Source organism: Larimichthys crocea, chromosome XXII (genome assembly GCF_000972845.2).
Source record: "Larimichthys crocea isolate SSNF chromosome XXII, L_crocea_2.0, whole genome shotgun sequence".
Taxonomy (NCBI): domain Eukaryota; kingdom Metazoa; phylum Chordata; class Actinopteri; family Sciaenidae; genus Larimichthys; species Larimichthys crocea.
The window spans coordinates 3,930,300-3,944,983 of NC_040032.1; positions in this window are offsets into that span (position 1 = coordinate 3,930,300).

A 14,684-nucleotide genomic window follows, 5' to 3' on the forward strand; every position below is an offset into this window, starting at 1 on the left:
TTGGCATTGGTACCATTCATGAATTTGTTTTTATCTTGATTAACACTGATTACTATTAATATTACTATATTTTCACCACTGTCATTTTATAGAAATGTCTTTATTGCTTTATTTTTTTAAATAATCTTTAATCTTAATTCTTTGAGGTACTTATGAGCCTTTGAACACTCAAAGTCGAAGCTAAGAGACATGTTGTTATTGAAGGCCAAGGTAACATAAATGATGATATATGAGGACAAGTGTAATGTGCAGGGGATTATATACAGTAAGTTAACAGATTTGATGACAAACTCAACTTTCAACTTTTTCTCTTTCATTTCAGTGAACCACATGCCAGCAGCTCCACGGGTTCACATATGTGATTTGGGATTCACTTTGATCGCAGAATCGATAATGGTCGGTCAACGTTTACATGCTGTGCAACCACAGGACACAACTGCTGGGTTAGTGGACTCGAGAGCATCATGGTCATCCCATCAATTGGCAGGGGAGGGAGTTAAGAAAGTCTTGCTTACATGCTGCAGGCTTAAAATGGAGCAGGGTCATGGTTCAGTAAGGGTAAGCTTTGGAGTTTTTAACAATAAATCCTGTGAGAAGAGCATTAAGTGGTTGAAGAACGCTGTACATGGTGCCCATTGAAAAACTAGACAGGCAATCTCCAGTGGAGGCTGGTACATGACTTAATAAATGCAAATAGCACACATGGGTCACATGGTCACCCTTTTTGTTCAGAAGATTTTAGCACATTGATTTGCTTTTTTTTTTTGCAATTATGGAGTGAATTTTAATATTTTAAGATGTTCATCTGGAACACCAGAGGGGGGGTAATATGTTTTTTTTTTTTTTGCATTTGTTTTTGTTATTAACTTCTTGTGAATGTGCCTCATCTTAATGGTGGTGCTTTTAAATTGTTAAATAAAGGGACTCTTAAATTGACCACTGAACCACTCCGGTGCTATGACTTATTCACAGTCCTGACACTAACTAGGCTGTCTAAATATTCAGAAGCCTTCCAATCGCATACACTGTGAGTTTCAGACTCACCTTCATCTGCATTTTATCACATTTAATAAAAGGTGATAACAATATTCTCTCACAAAACCAACTCTATATGAATGGACATCATACAAGGGAGGATTGATTGCCTCGTAACAACACTAAAGCCAGCCCAGTAGACCTTCCAATCCAATCCAATTACAAGTGTCATAATGACTTAACTGGTACTTGTTTACATGTGACACCAAAATCATCTATAATGTAAAAGTCTAGTCTGTGCAAATTCTCATACTATGTCAAAGCACCTGCTCTCACACACCTAGACATACACAGGCACGTATAATTTAACCTGACCAAACACTATCAGACTTTCCATCCATTAAGGAGCTACGACAGCAACTTTATCTTCGTCTGGTGTGTTTCCTCACTGATGCTCATGGAAGTTTTTTTTTTTTTTTTTTTTTTTTTTTTTTCTTGACAGCTGTAATGAGATTAGAAGGAACCCGGAACCAAGGGAGACATGTAACGCCTTTAAATGAGATGGAATGAAACTCTGCTGAACTATTCATCACCTGAGACCGTGTTAAGTGCAAGCAGGCAAGCACACACACACACACACCTATACACAAACACATGCAAAATCTAAGTGTCCTGTTCTTCCCTACCTCCCTTGACTCAGCACGACAGCCTTGCAAATTAAGGCAGTCGAGTGTTCTATGAGTTACCAGAAAACACTAGATTGCTACTTTGACTTTCTGAGATTAGTGATGCTCTGTGTATGTTTATCCTACTGGCTAGATGGAAGTCAGGAGCTGTAATCTATGCACATGTCACATCTTTAGTATCTTATTCATCATAAAGGGTGGGTTCACACCAGCCTTATTTTGTCTGGTTAAACCTATTCCTGGAGCAATTACCCCCTAGGTTTTGAAATCTGGTCAACCTCAAAGGGGTCTCAAGCCACCCGGTTCATTTCTGGTGTGCACACTATTTAATCACAGGAAGTGTACTAGTTTATGTGTCATTTTATTGGTTAAAAACAATGTTCTCTGACCAGTATCAAAATTATGTCTATAAAACAAGGGGTCATTCTAGTCGTTTTTTGACAGCAGACCAGTTTTGTAGATACTGCAGGGAGGAATGAAACAAGACGGAGCAGCCACAGTGAGCTGTTAGATGAAGAGCTGCAGGCTGCACCTTCTACTTCTCAGCGAGATAACATTAATCAGCTCCTTTCATTTTTGCTGTTCACAGATTCATGCTGTGTGCACATAAAATCAGATCACAGTTGCTCACAGAATGATTTTTTAAAAAAGGCGTATTTTTGCCAAACATTTATAATAAGAGAAGAAAAATTAAAAGTTAGTAAGACAGGTGCAAGAGCATACATGACTTCTGTTTACAATTACTGGATCGTTTGAAATGTATGAATGCAAACCAGTCAGCCAGTGTCATCCATTGTATTATCCTTGCATTGGTTCTATTCAGTAACCTGCCATAGTAGTATGTACTGTACTATTTTCATTTCTTTTATAAAAATGGTAGTTGGTTGGCTTGCATTACCAGTAATATTGCATAATAATAAAGTTGGTCACAGTCTGAATTATATATATATGTAATGCCACCTCAGCATAATGTTTTAAATTAATATAAAACATTTTGAATTAATGTTTCTGCCAACTTGCAAAAAGTCCATGCACAGCATATCTGCATCATCCACAATATCCACTCTTACAATACAGTTTCCATTCATGCAGAAACTCAATTGCACCTAACATTTGTATGGAATATGATATTATTATTAGGCACTAAAAAGATTGCAATCTTGGTGAAATATTGAAAAAAGTTAAAAGTGACTTGAAGGACACCGGGTGTGGTTACTTAATATAAAGAGATAGAACTGAAACTGATTGAACTGAAACCACAATCTTTCTCCTTAACCAAAGTGCTTTTGTCACCTGTGGACACTGTCCTACAAAGACAAAGGCATCGGTCACCTTACCCACCATCCATTTCAAAACCACTTCCCTTTACCTTCTGTGTGATATAAGAATGTGGAGCTTTCTTACAAGATGCAATCCCTTACTCTCAAAATTGATTTAATCAAATCTATTTAAGTGAGTTGTGAGTTGGACATTTCACCAGAAATTACCCACAGTACATATTCCTATTCTCTAGATGCAAATAAGTGAGTGCTGGCATTCTCCGCATTTTGGCAACTGTGAGTAAGAAGCTAATGACTGAAAGGGTCAATGAGACTGAAGAAAGGACAGATGGAGACACAGAGCGAGAGAATGGCTGATGGCAGATGGAATGACAGAGTGGGTGAATGATGGTGATTGAGGCAGGGTTTTGAGAGAAGAATAGAATGAGAGCTATGTGTGTGTGTGTATGATTGTGATTGTGTCAGAGGTACATGTGGGTTGTCCCATCAATGTCTAATTGTCTTTGTGTCTAATTGCAATTCCATTGGTCTGCCAGTGGTTCCATTAGGATGACCTTCAGTTTCTGATGGAAGGGGAATGGGAAAAATGTTGCTCATGATTGGGGGCACATGGGAGCTAAAGAGTGTGTCTGTGTATGTGAAAAGGAGAAAAAGGAGGAGAGGAGGAGATGGGAAGAAGGCAAAATGTATATGCTAAGATGAAATGAAGATGAAGAAAAAAGAGATAGAGAAAAAAGTTTGATGGAGCCAGATGGGAAGTCAAAAGAAAGGAGAAAAAAGTGTAAATAGTTTAATACTTAAAGAATGACTTTTCAATAAGGGGGTAGATAGAAGGAGAGGAAGAGAAGAGCAAAGAACCTGAGGTCTGAGATCATAGGTTGACAGTCAGTGCTCAAGTAAAAGACTGCCCTGTGCTCTTTCTGTGACAGACACACACACACACACACTTGTACTTATATTGGGAGGATCCTCACTGACATAATACACCTCGTACAGGAGCTCCTAGCCTTATCTTTGACTGTCATAACCACGTTATCATGGCACCTGTCAGTAGGTGGTATATATTAGGCAGCAAGTGAACATTTTGTACTCGAGTTGATGTGTTAGAAGCAGAAAATAGGGGGATTTGAGCCACTCTGACAAGGGCCAAATTGTGATGGCTAGACAACTGGGTCAGAGCAACTTCAAAACAACAGCTCTTGTGGCTTGTTCACAGTCTGCAGTGGTCAGAACCAATCAAAAGTAGTCCAAGGAAGGAAAAGCGGTGAACCAGCAACAGGGTTATGGGGTGGTCACAGCTCATCAATGTACATGGGAGGCAAAGACTGGCCTGTGCGGTGAAATCCAACAGACAAGCTACTGTAGCTTAAATTGCTGAAAAAGTTCATGTACTTTACTCAGATACTTGCTGGTGCACCAAATCCATGCTAAAAATACCCCCCAATAAAAAATGCTTTACTACAGTGGACCAGCTGTTAAAGGAAATCATTTGGCTTTTTATGTACTTTTTATGTAGGCCAACAGGAAGGCGGAAAGCATTGGACGAACGAATACATTGTTGATTTTCACAGGAATTGTTGACAGATACAGAATATGATCAGTCTTATCCTTTAACCTTACAACACCTTAAAAAAGCCCTTTGAAGAAGTAGACCTGGATGGACCTGACATTACAGAAATGTCACATTTCAACACTAAAACAACCTTTTCATTAAAGTAAATATGTATTGCTCCCCCCATCAAATGCACTCAGACTCACACACAGCCACCGTATACCTCAGAACAGTATTATACCTATGGATAAACGTGTATCTTTTTAATTCACACAGACATTTCCACATATTCAACTACAAAATGGGGTCCAATTCATCCCTACAATGTGAGTACCGTACATACAACACATGCACTCATACAATTGAACACAATAATATATGCATAATACATATCGCTTATGCATACACACACAACTAATATGTATGCCTCTTCACCACTTTTAATGAAACCCAAGTGCATTTCAGTCACCTGACAGCCTGTCCACTATTGAAAGGTGTCCTATTTCTGAAGGGCATTTAAAGTCAACTCATTTTCTGCCTTCCATCAGAGGTGAGGTGTTGCCCTCATCAATCTTGATGCATGGGTACGGCAACACTGAGCAAACCAGGGCAAAATTAAATCTAGGTAACTGCCACATAGGCAAAAGCATGCACACACCCATACACACACACACATCTTCTCAGAGATACAAAAATGGCATTCTTTTTGGAGTCAATGGGATGGCATTGTCCTTGACAAAGAGTTACATTTCTTAAACAGAAATCAATCATGCAAAGAGACAATTAGTGACCTAGGAAAACACCCACTTTTTCTTTTTGTGAGTCCCCCTCCTTCCCCCTATGCTCCTCTGTCACTGCCTTTCTATCCATGGAATATTTTAGAGGGAGAAAAAAAACACACTGAAAGTCATGCTACAAAGTCAAAGATCTTTACAGAGAACAGTGTCACCTACTGGCTTACCCTGAATTTATTTAAAACAGTGTGAGGTGAAGGGATTGATGCAGGGCCAAGTTTCCAAAATACTAACTAACATTCAGGGACAGAAATCAGGGAGAAAAAGTTGACTTGTCAGTTCTCAAGGGCAGTTTTCAAATGCATTTTTGTCTCAGTGATTGTGTTCCCCAACCAATCCTTTGCAACAACAACAAATATGCGACACTTTAAAAACTCAAAGGTCTGGAAATATTAGCCTTATTATAATTTTTAGGTGAATGTGTTTTCATTTGATTTATAGTGGTGGTTTTTAATCATGTTCACAGCAGGTGTTTCATCTGGGTAGTCTTGAAGGTGCATTGTGCTGTATTGGTGCCCTTTAATTGAAAACCAAATCTGCACTATGATAATACTCATTAGCCCACTTTGGAACCCTGTGGGTCCAAATAGCAAACTGTTAAATATGAAAATGCAAGTTCAACATCATCAATATTTACATATATATTTACCTTACTATCTTTAAAACCGAAGCCAGATTGACACTAGGTCAACCTGTAAATGAGGGCTTGCAGTTTTTGAGATACCTCAGGGTATATTGGGGCTTTAGGGACATTGCTTCTTTTGGCTGGTTGATAACCCTCCCCTGTAAATCCTAGCTCAAAAAAGAGCTACAATACAATTTTAAAGATTATTAAGAATTTTCCTTTGTGTTTTCTGCAGTCATGGAGTTTCCTGACACAGATTAAGTCTTTATTTGTTCATGTGTGCATGAAAGTTAAACAAAAAATGAAAATGATAATATAACTGCATATATAAACATATCAGACAGTACGCACCGGCACTGCTGAGATAGTGAAACACATTTGAATGTTTTCTTTTGTTCATTAACCGGTATCTTTAAGCCCTTGGGCTCTGTTCCTAGTTCAGTCTGTGAGTTGGAAAATGAAATCCCTTTTTGTTTTCCGGTTTCATCTTCTTGTTGCTATGGTCTTTGTTTTCTGGAGTAGACCAGTGTATTGGTTTTAGTATCTCTGTCACGTTCCCGTGTTTTTAGCTACCCACCTTCCTTTCTTATCACCTCTTCAGGGGCACATGCAGTCTGAACACCCACTGCTGCCTGCATGACGAGGCAGATATGGGAAGATACTGTTCAGAGTTGCAGAGCATGATATTAAATTGCCCATTTCAGTGGTTTGCTTTTTCTTCTTCTTCTTCTTCTTCTTCTTCTTCTTCTTCTTCTTTTTTATTTGCCAAAACTCAGTAGGGTGATATGTGTCTCTGTGTAAGCGTGAGAGATGATTTTTGGATTTCTGTCTACCATGTGCTTAGAAAGTACACACAAGCACTTTTTACTGACCCAGTGAGCTACACAATGTGTCAGTTATCCTGATGGCTGATTTTTTTTTCAGTATGTGTACTACAAGCACACACACATACATGTATGCATGTGGTATAAAGGTTTTATCAAGCGCTTTGCATCATTGAGCACTGGGAGCAGGCGGCTTGTCCCATGTGCAGCAGACTGGAAGGCTGGGATCCTAAAGGTCAGCTGCGCTCCGCATAAACAGATATGAACCACTGGCCCGGATGTTTTCAGCAGCATGAGAAGCAGCTCACGGCCAGATAAGCACAAATCTGAAACAGTGCTGCTTAGAACCTTTAAGCCTATGAGCACCATCTGGTTCTGACCCTACTGAAGAGGAGGAAACGTTGGCATTTTGCTATGAACAGTTTCACAGTGGTTTCGCACTTACAGTAGATCACAAACTAAAAGACTGTGCTGCTGCAAAGTTAGAAAAAAAAACATTCTTCCATGGTATCAGTGGGATACCCTCTAACTTGTATTCCCATGATTGTAAAGGCCAAGAACATCTCTCGAGAAATACAACTTGTCAGGTATTATCCTGTACTTGTAAACTGTAATTGAAGTGTACTAGAGTGTAGGTGAGGTATGGTCGAACCTAGTGACAACCTTTTGGGAATAGAAAACACACAAGAAAAAGAAATGTCTCTGGCAGTATGTCTGAGTGAGTCTGTGTCCAACACTGAAGAGGTATTTGTGTGTTGTTTTAGTAAGTTTGAAATTGTTATATTTTCTGACTGTCAGGTTTTGAAACACAATGACTTTCTGAAGGATGTATTAGGTTAAAAACCATTTTATGTTTTATTAACAGCCACGATATTGAGCAGTCCTCAGTCTCAGCCAGAAATGCTGCCAAAGAAGTGGTGAAAATACTCTACTGGGGCACATTACACTGTCAAAGATATAGAAAACTATAGGAAAACAGCTGGAAGGAAGCTTCAAACAGACTGGCAGTAAACCAGCACTAAAGCCTTTCTAACTACCAGCAACTACAGTCGCCAGCTGCATGAAGACTGACCCAGCCGGCAGCAAAAATACTGGCACAGATGATAAAGACTTCACCAAAGAATGGAGCCAACAGCATCAACAAAAAGAGCTGAGCCACGATTCTGCCGTGACTTTCACCTTGGAAAGCTTATTTCTAACAGTGCCAGTAAAAGTTTCTTTTCAGATTAAATGAAAGAATTACCCAGTGGCAGCAAAAACATAACCATCTATGCAAATATGTGAGTGTCACAATAAATTTAAAAAAACAAATATTTTATTACATTTGTCAGGCAAAGCTCTTACTTTGATGCAAAAGTTAGGTTGACTTGGAGTGGAGAGGAACATAAATGAGATACCTTTGAATAAATGCAGCATTAAAAAAAAAATGTTACTTTCAAGCTCTGTGACATTGTGGTCCGTTCTCCACACAGCTTAAGCAAAGTGATTTGCACACCATATTTCTTTCTTATGTGTTTTTACCATGGGTAAGTAGGGTACATAGTTAAGTTTTCCTTTTGTCTGTTTTTACAATCGGAAGTTTTCACATGGTGTTTTATTTTGAAAACTGATCTGTATTCCGGCTAGCCCAATCTTCTGTTCTGTTTTACATGTATGTAACTGGTTGTGTGTGAGAGCCACTTCTAGGATACTTTTTAATTGCACTGCGGCACCTTTGTTGGGATTACAACAAAGGTACAAATTACCTAGAACAGCAGTGAACAGTTCCGGCAGGAACCATTACTTCCTTATTTCTGAAAAGGACTGAAATAAGAGGTTTGTCAGACAATCATCCTTGTACCATGTCAACAATAGATGATAACTGAATAATCATCATCATATCTGTATGTATAGAGAAAGGTCATAAAGAAACAATGGTGTATTCAAGTGTAACAACTTTGCTGAAGTGTCAGTTTTTTTCATATTGGCTAGTTCTCTCATCCCAGTCATCTGTATACTCTCATAATGCGTCATTTGGGAGATCCATTGCACCATGTTAAACATTAGTGCACACTCACCTATCCAGTTGGTGCTAAATGAAGTGCGAACATCATTTACTGTATCTCAGGAGACACTATCAGGCAGAGGTCAGACACCATACTGAAACAAGACCGATAATTGGACATCAATTAGGGACCATTATACTGGTGAACTGGGCCACAGAGGCTTCATATCCAAATCCCTCATGATTTTTGCTGTCATTTCCGTAACTCTTTACCTTCTTTTCAACTGCAACTACTGCTACACCACACATACATACAGCACACAGAAGTGTTGCCTGGCATCCCTCAGTCAGCCTAATGATGTCCACAGAGCCACAGGAGGTGCACAGGGAGAAATGAAGGACTTTGAGAAAAATCTCTAATGCTCACGGTGTTCTGAAGATTACTCATTTATCCACTGCAGAGGTATTCAGATGCAACGCAGCATAACATTTTGAAGGCTTTTATACTTTCAAGTCCCTGTTGTGTCCCTCTAAGTTTTACTTGACTTAGTAGTACAGCATCTTTTTATAATAGAGATAATATATGCAAGAGTTTAAGAAAAGCTATATAGCTTGTCATTCAATTATATTAATTGGTAAAAACAAATTTTACATTTAGAGAACTTTTCTTGATTCAAATCTTGCTCCTCATGCTTCCCCTTCATCAACATAGAACCCATTGACTTTCATCAAAATGACCCGGCCTCTTGTCCTCATCACATCAACAACAGTGTTCCTTGTGACTTTGAGGAGTTTGTTTCATTCCCTCCGTTGCACTGGTAGTAACAGTGATCTATGGTAGATGATTGTTTTGTTGACACTGTGTGTCCCGGCCAGTGATTCCAACGAGCCTCCAGGGATCTATTATGCTGTTATAATTACCATTGGTAAGGCGAAGGGAACTGTTTGCGCTCATGCTAGGCATTCATCATGCCTACTCATGCCTGTGGGCTGCACAGCTCCACTGCTTGATAAATTGTACACTTGAAATAAAGGGATTTTACCTCTGAATAAAGATAAGACAATTCTTTATATAAGTGCTGTCAGGTGCATCTGTTAGCTTCTTCATGCCCTGACTTGTACTAATCATTTTTCTCACAGTGCAGTTAAACCTTTCCTGTACAACCTCTTAAATGATGAAAAAGTCATAGAAACTTTTAACACATCCACCTTTTGTCTTGAACGTTCTGACATTTACATGCAGCGTTCTGACATTTACATAATTCATAGAATGGGTTTTACTGTGAAGCAGCCACAAGCAATGCATGTGATGTGATTTGTGACGTTGTTCAGCAGCTCTTTGTTAGTGGTGCCATTTCCACTATGCATATCTGCACCACCAGATATGGACAGTTTGAGCATTTTTTGTCTGGGGATCAATTCTAAATAATGTAGGAAGGAAGAGCAGCGCCACAGCGAGCTGACAGGTTAAGAGCTGCAGGCGACAGGCTCTTACTGCAGTTTGTGCAAACCAACACACTAAACATCAAGATAAACCCCCTGTTGTCCTGTTGCATGGAAAGCCATTCGCATCGCATGCAACATGAGATCTGCTCATTCAACACTGGTAGTTTAGAATGGGTTGCTTTACCGCCACATATCTCTAAAAACGCTCACATTTTAAACACATACATGACAAAACCAAAAGAAATCTGTCAATCTGTCACACTGATACACATTTGATACCTCGCTGAAATAATAATAAAAATTTAAATGATGATACCAAATCATAGACGCCTGTGCCATCCACATCTTCATTTGATGGCATATGAGCAAATGCACCAAAATTTGTCGCGGCATGTGAAGGTCATGCCTTAAACAGGTAAAAGTTCTGCAAACTTCAGCAAGCAATAGTGTCACTGCTAGACTGACACACACCTTCAGTCACTTGACTAAACAAAGGCTCATGGTTTTAGATAAGTAGTAAACATAATTATAATCCATTTCAAATGTAATAATTAATAGGCTACATATTACATTTACCTCAAACATACATGGTATTGAACTGAAGATGAGGAGCACTACTGGGACAGTAAGATAGAGGCTTTCTGCATGATATGCTTGCTATATTCGGTTGGTGTATGTGAACATTAATATTAATTTATGTGGATTTTGTATGCCTTTGTGTGACTGTGCTGTGCAGACAGATAAAACCGGGTGAGAGGATGGGAAGGGTGGGAAAACATTTCATTTTTGTGTGCTTTAGCATTCAGCAGCATGTCCTTGGTTCACACTCTCAAATATTTGCACAAGCAGGCCTGTGTCTGCGATAGCCACCTTGTAGCGATCTGCACTACTAGTCAACAAGCAGCCGTTCTCGCAGCACTCTCCATTTGACTATTGAGGTCAGCCATCCTCGTAACCTGCCGGTGTTACCCATGAGACAAATGGAATCTGACGTCGGTAAGTAGTCCTCTGTGCACTCTGTGCAGGTGGCGTTGCAATCAGCTGTCCTGGCCTTTAAATGGGCCTGACTGTTCCAGCACTTTAAAACAAACAGGAGAACAGAATTCCAATTGCTTTCTATACTGAGGTATTGTTAGGGATAGCCACTTTGCGTTCTTTTATTATCGTTCTGTTCTTTTATATTTCTCCTTTGAAGGTATTCAGATACAGTTGTCGGGTTATTAATATGATTGACTACAAATTCTTCAAACAGCACTGTACAGAAACTCTTTTTCATCTTTTAAAGTAAGCAATAAGAGCAGCAGTAAGAGCAAGAGGAAGCAGTGATACTTTGAGCCACTCGCCAGTGACTTCAGAGAAAGCTCACTGTATACTCTGCACCGCAGCGAGGCACAAATTAGATTGACTGTGGCACAGTCAATGTCATGCCCACTTTCCTTTCCCAGACGCAGCAGTTCTCACTGCTTGGCCAAGTCTGAACCATTTCTGTATACCTGATGAAAGTGCCAAGACATCTTTAGCTCTTTTTAAATGGTTGTCAGATGTACTGTATGAGGGCCGGGACTATATCATGTAATGGCAAAACAACACTATGAAATGGACCCAAAACTAAAGCTGTCGTATGAACTTAACATTATCGCCTACCCTATGTTATCCACTGGTTGCTTTTCGGGGACTCTATCTTGACTGATCTCCCAAGCACTCTACTTGTTTATGCTAACCAATCATGCATGAGTTATTGCCCACCCACGCTGCAGCTTGAAGCAGTCCAGGGGGTGCCAGGTGTGCCAAACACCATGTCACTTGCTAATAATAAAACCAGCTGGCATGAGCGGCCGTTGTCCCTCCTCCTCTCGAAAACAACATGCATGTTTCAAATCATTTTAGTAACGACAAGAGAATAAAAAAACATATTATGGATTCAAGTAATTTGTGTGGCTCGGTTAGCTTTTTGTTTGTGCTGAACTTTAGATTCTGAGGCAAGGCTGGGTGGATTTAGATGCTCTGCTGCATTTGAGCTAGACGACTTTGAAGATTATCTTTCACCTTTGATCAAAACATTCAGCAAATATTCCTCACACATAGTGAGGATCATTAAGAGTTGGAACAGAACAGTAACTTACACTTTGCCTTTTTAGGAAATGCTTCACATTTCTACTGCAGTTACCTAATTATCACATTATGCTGCTGGTCACCTACTCACCTTAGAATATAATCGCTTGGGGTTTGCACAAATGGTTAGACTCCATTTAACAATGCTTAGTCGTGCTTTTTTATTTGTGGGGAAAAAGACAAGGGTGAAGTAGAAAAAGTTTAAGAGAAACAAGGGTGAAATACAAATACGCCCTCACTGAAATGCCGAAAACTGATGATATGCTCAATACAAACATGTCTGAGATATGTCAGTCGTTGAAACAATAATTATGCCAGTCTATACAGTCTTTGATGATTCTGAGCCTCAACTCCCCTGTGTATGTTCACCTAGTTGGTAAATAAATCAATAGCAAAGCTGTCCTACACGTTATGTTACATACATAGCACATTGGTTTAGCTGTTTTACTATTTTAGATTGAAATCAATATAATCCGGCTTATGGCCACCTGACACTGATGTGCATGAATCAGTCTGACTCGGTTTAGAGACACCATAGAGCTTGTCGTCGACTCAAAACTCAATTTATCCAAAGCCAGCCTCCTTCTAGCAATCCTACATACTGCACATGATTTAACATCTTTTCATTGGTCGACAAGATTCTAAATGCTGACCATAGATAGAAGATTATATGCATTCCATATAAAAAAAAAGTCAAAATCACAATGACAATATAATTGTGTACCTAACGTTTAGAAGAGCTAAGCAATAAAAAAAATGCTGATTTCTTTACATTTAATAAAAAAATCACGAAAAAAAGGAGACAGTGTGCACTAAATGGTGAATGAGCTGTACTTATATAGGGCCTTTCTAATATTTCAATCACTCACTACATTTCTCATTCACCACTCATTCATTCATCTTGCCCAAGGACCCTTCAACATGCAGACTGGAGGAGCAGTGGATCGAAGTAGTAGTAGTAGTGAGGCTGCATGTTCTCTTTACATCCTTAGGCATGTACACTGGTTTTGTTCTGCTGCCTGGTGGCCTTTCTCCTTTTAGATCTGGTGTAGCGCGATCTCTGTGTTCTTTTGTACACAGTGAGCAGCAAAAAGCCCGCTATGGACTTGTTGAAGTAAGGAGATAAAAACACATGTTTCTATTTATTTATATGTAATATTGGCCAAATGTTTCGAAAGCAAAATGTTTTTGAGTGCTGATTCAGAGAAAAAACTGAATGGACATTACATACATGTATCCAAAACATCACACATCACTGATGTTCAACTTAAGCAGCAATCTAAATGTTAAAACGCACATTCATACACATACACATATGTATCCTTGCTGTAAACCAGGTCAAGGGGAGGTGTCTACTAGTGAATGGTGTATCACTTTATGAAGTTTACAGTAACCTTTGGTTTTAGTAACTCACACTTGTATGAAGATGCACAAAATCCCAGGAGATATTTTCAAAGAGCTGTCAGTGAGACGTTCAGCTGCTCATTTTCACACTTTCAGCACTCCTCACCTCACAATACATCATTATCAACTGTGACAGTGAAGTGACTCAGAAAGGCAGAGGTGTAAATCTACTATATAGCAATAGCTTACATCTACATTCCCATCTGACCAAGGTCTAACCAGTAAAAAACACATTTAAAACATTGATTCGCTCCCATATGTGAAGCGAAACAAATGTTGTTCCACAGGGCTTTTTTCATTTCCATTTTCTGTAAGAACTGCTGATGTGAAGAATTACATGCCTACAGCCATTGATGTAGCTGCTGTGACCAGCTGGTCTCTGCCAGGAAAGCAGACACACTGATACACACACAAGCACACGAAAAACATGTGCACATATAGACACAAATGCAAACACACACTCACACCATGACAATAGCATTGTATTTGAGTCCAACACTCTTATATCTATTACAGCATTTCCTGCTCAAGGGCTCGTACTGCTTTTCAACACACAGCCACACAACAACTTTTCAAGTCAGGCAGCAGAGTCCAAGGACATAACTAATACATGACTCACTTTGCAGCCAAGAGTGACTTTCTACAGTGATATGCACAGTTCATATACACTCTGTGGTCAAGTCATTTGGGACGGGTCTCAGTCTATCACAGGGCCAACACATAAAGACAGGAACAGACCTTCACGTTCACACCAAATGTGCAATATGGAGTCTCTAATTTTATGCAACCTTGGGCTTGGGCTGAAGAAACTAGAACACCAGAGGAAACCCCTGCAGACACAGAGGCAATTTTAAGTACAGTACAAGGTTCCAGTCGAACAGAAATCAAAATATGGACTCCAAAACTCCAGTGTTACCAACTATGTGCTTCAGTTTTGACTGCTTCAGTGTCCATACCTGAGATATGAAAGAAAACCTTTGTTAACCCAACCTTTGTTAGGAA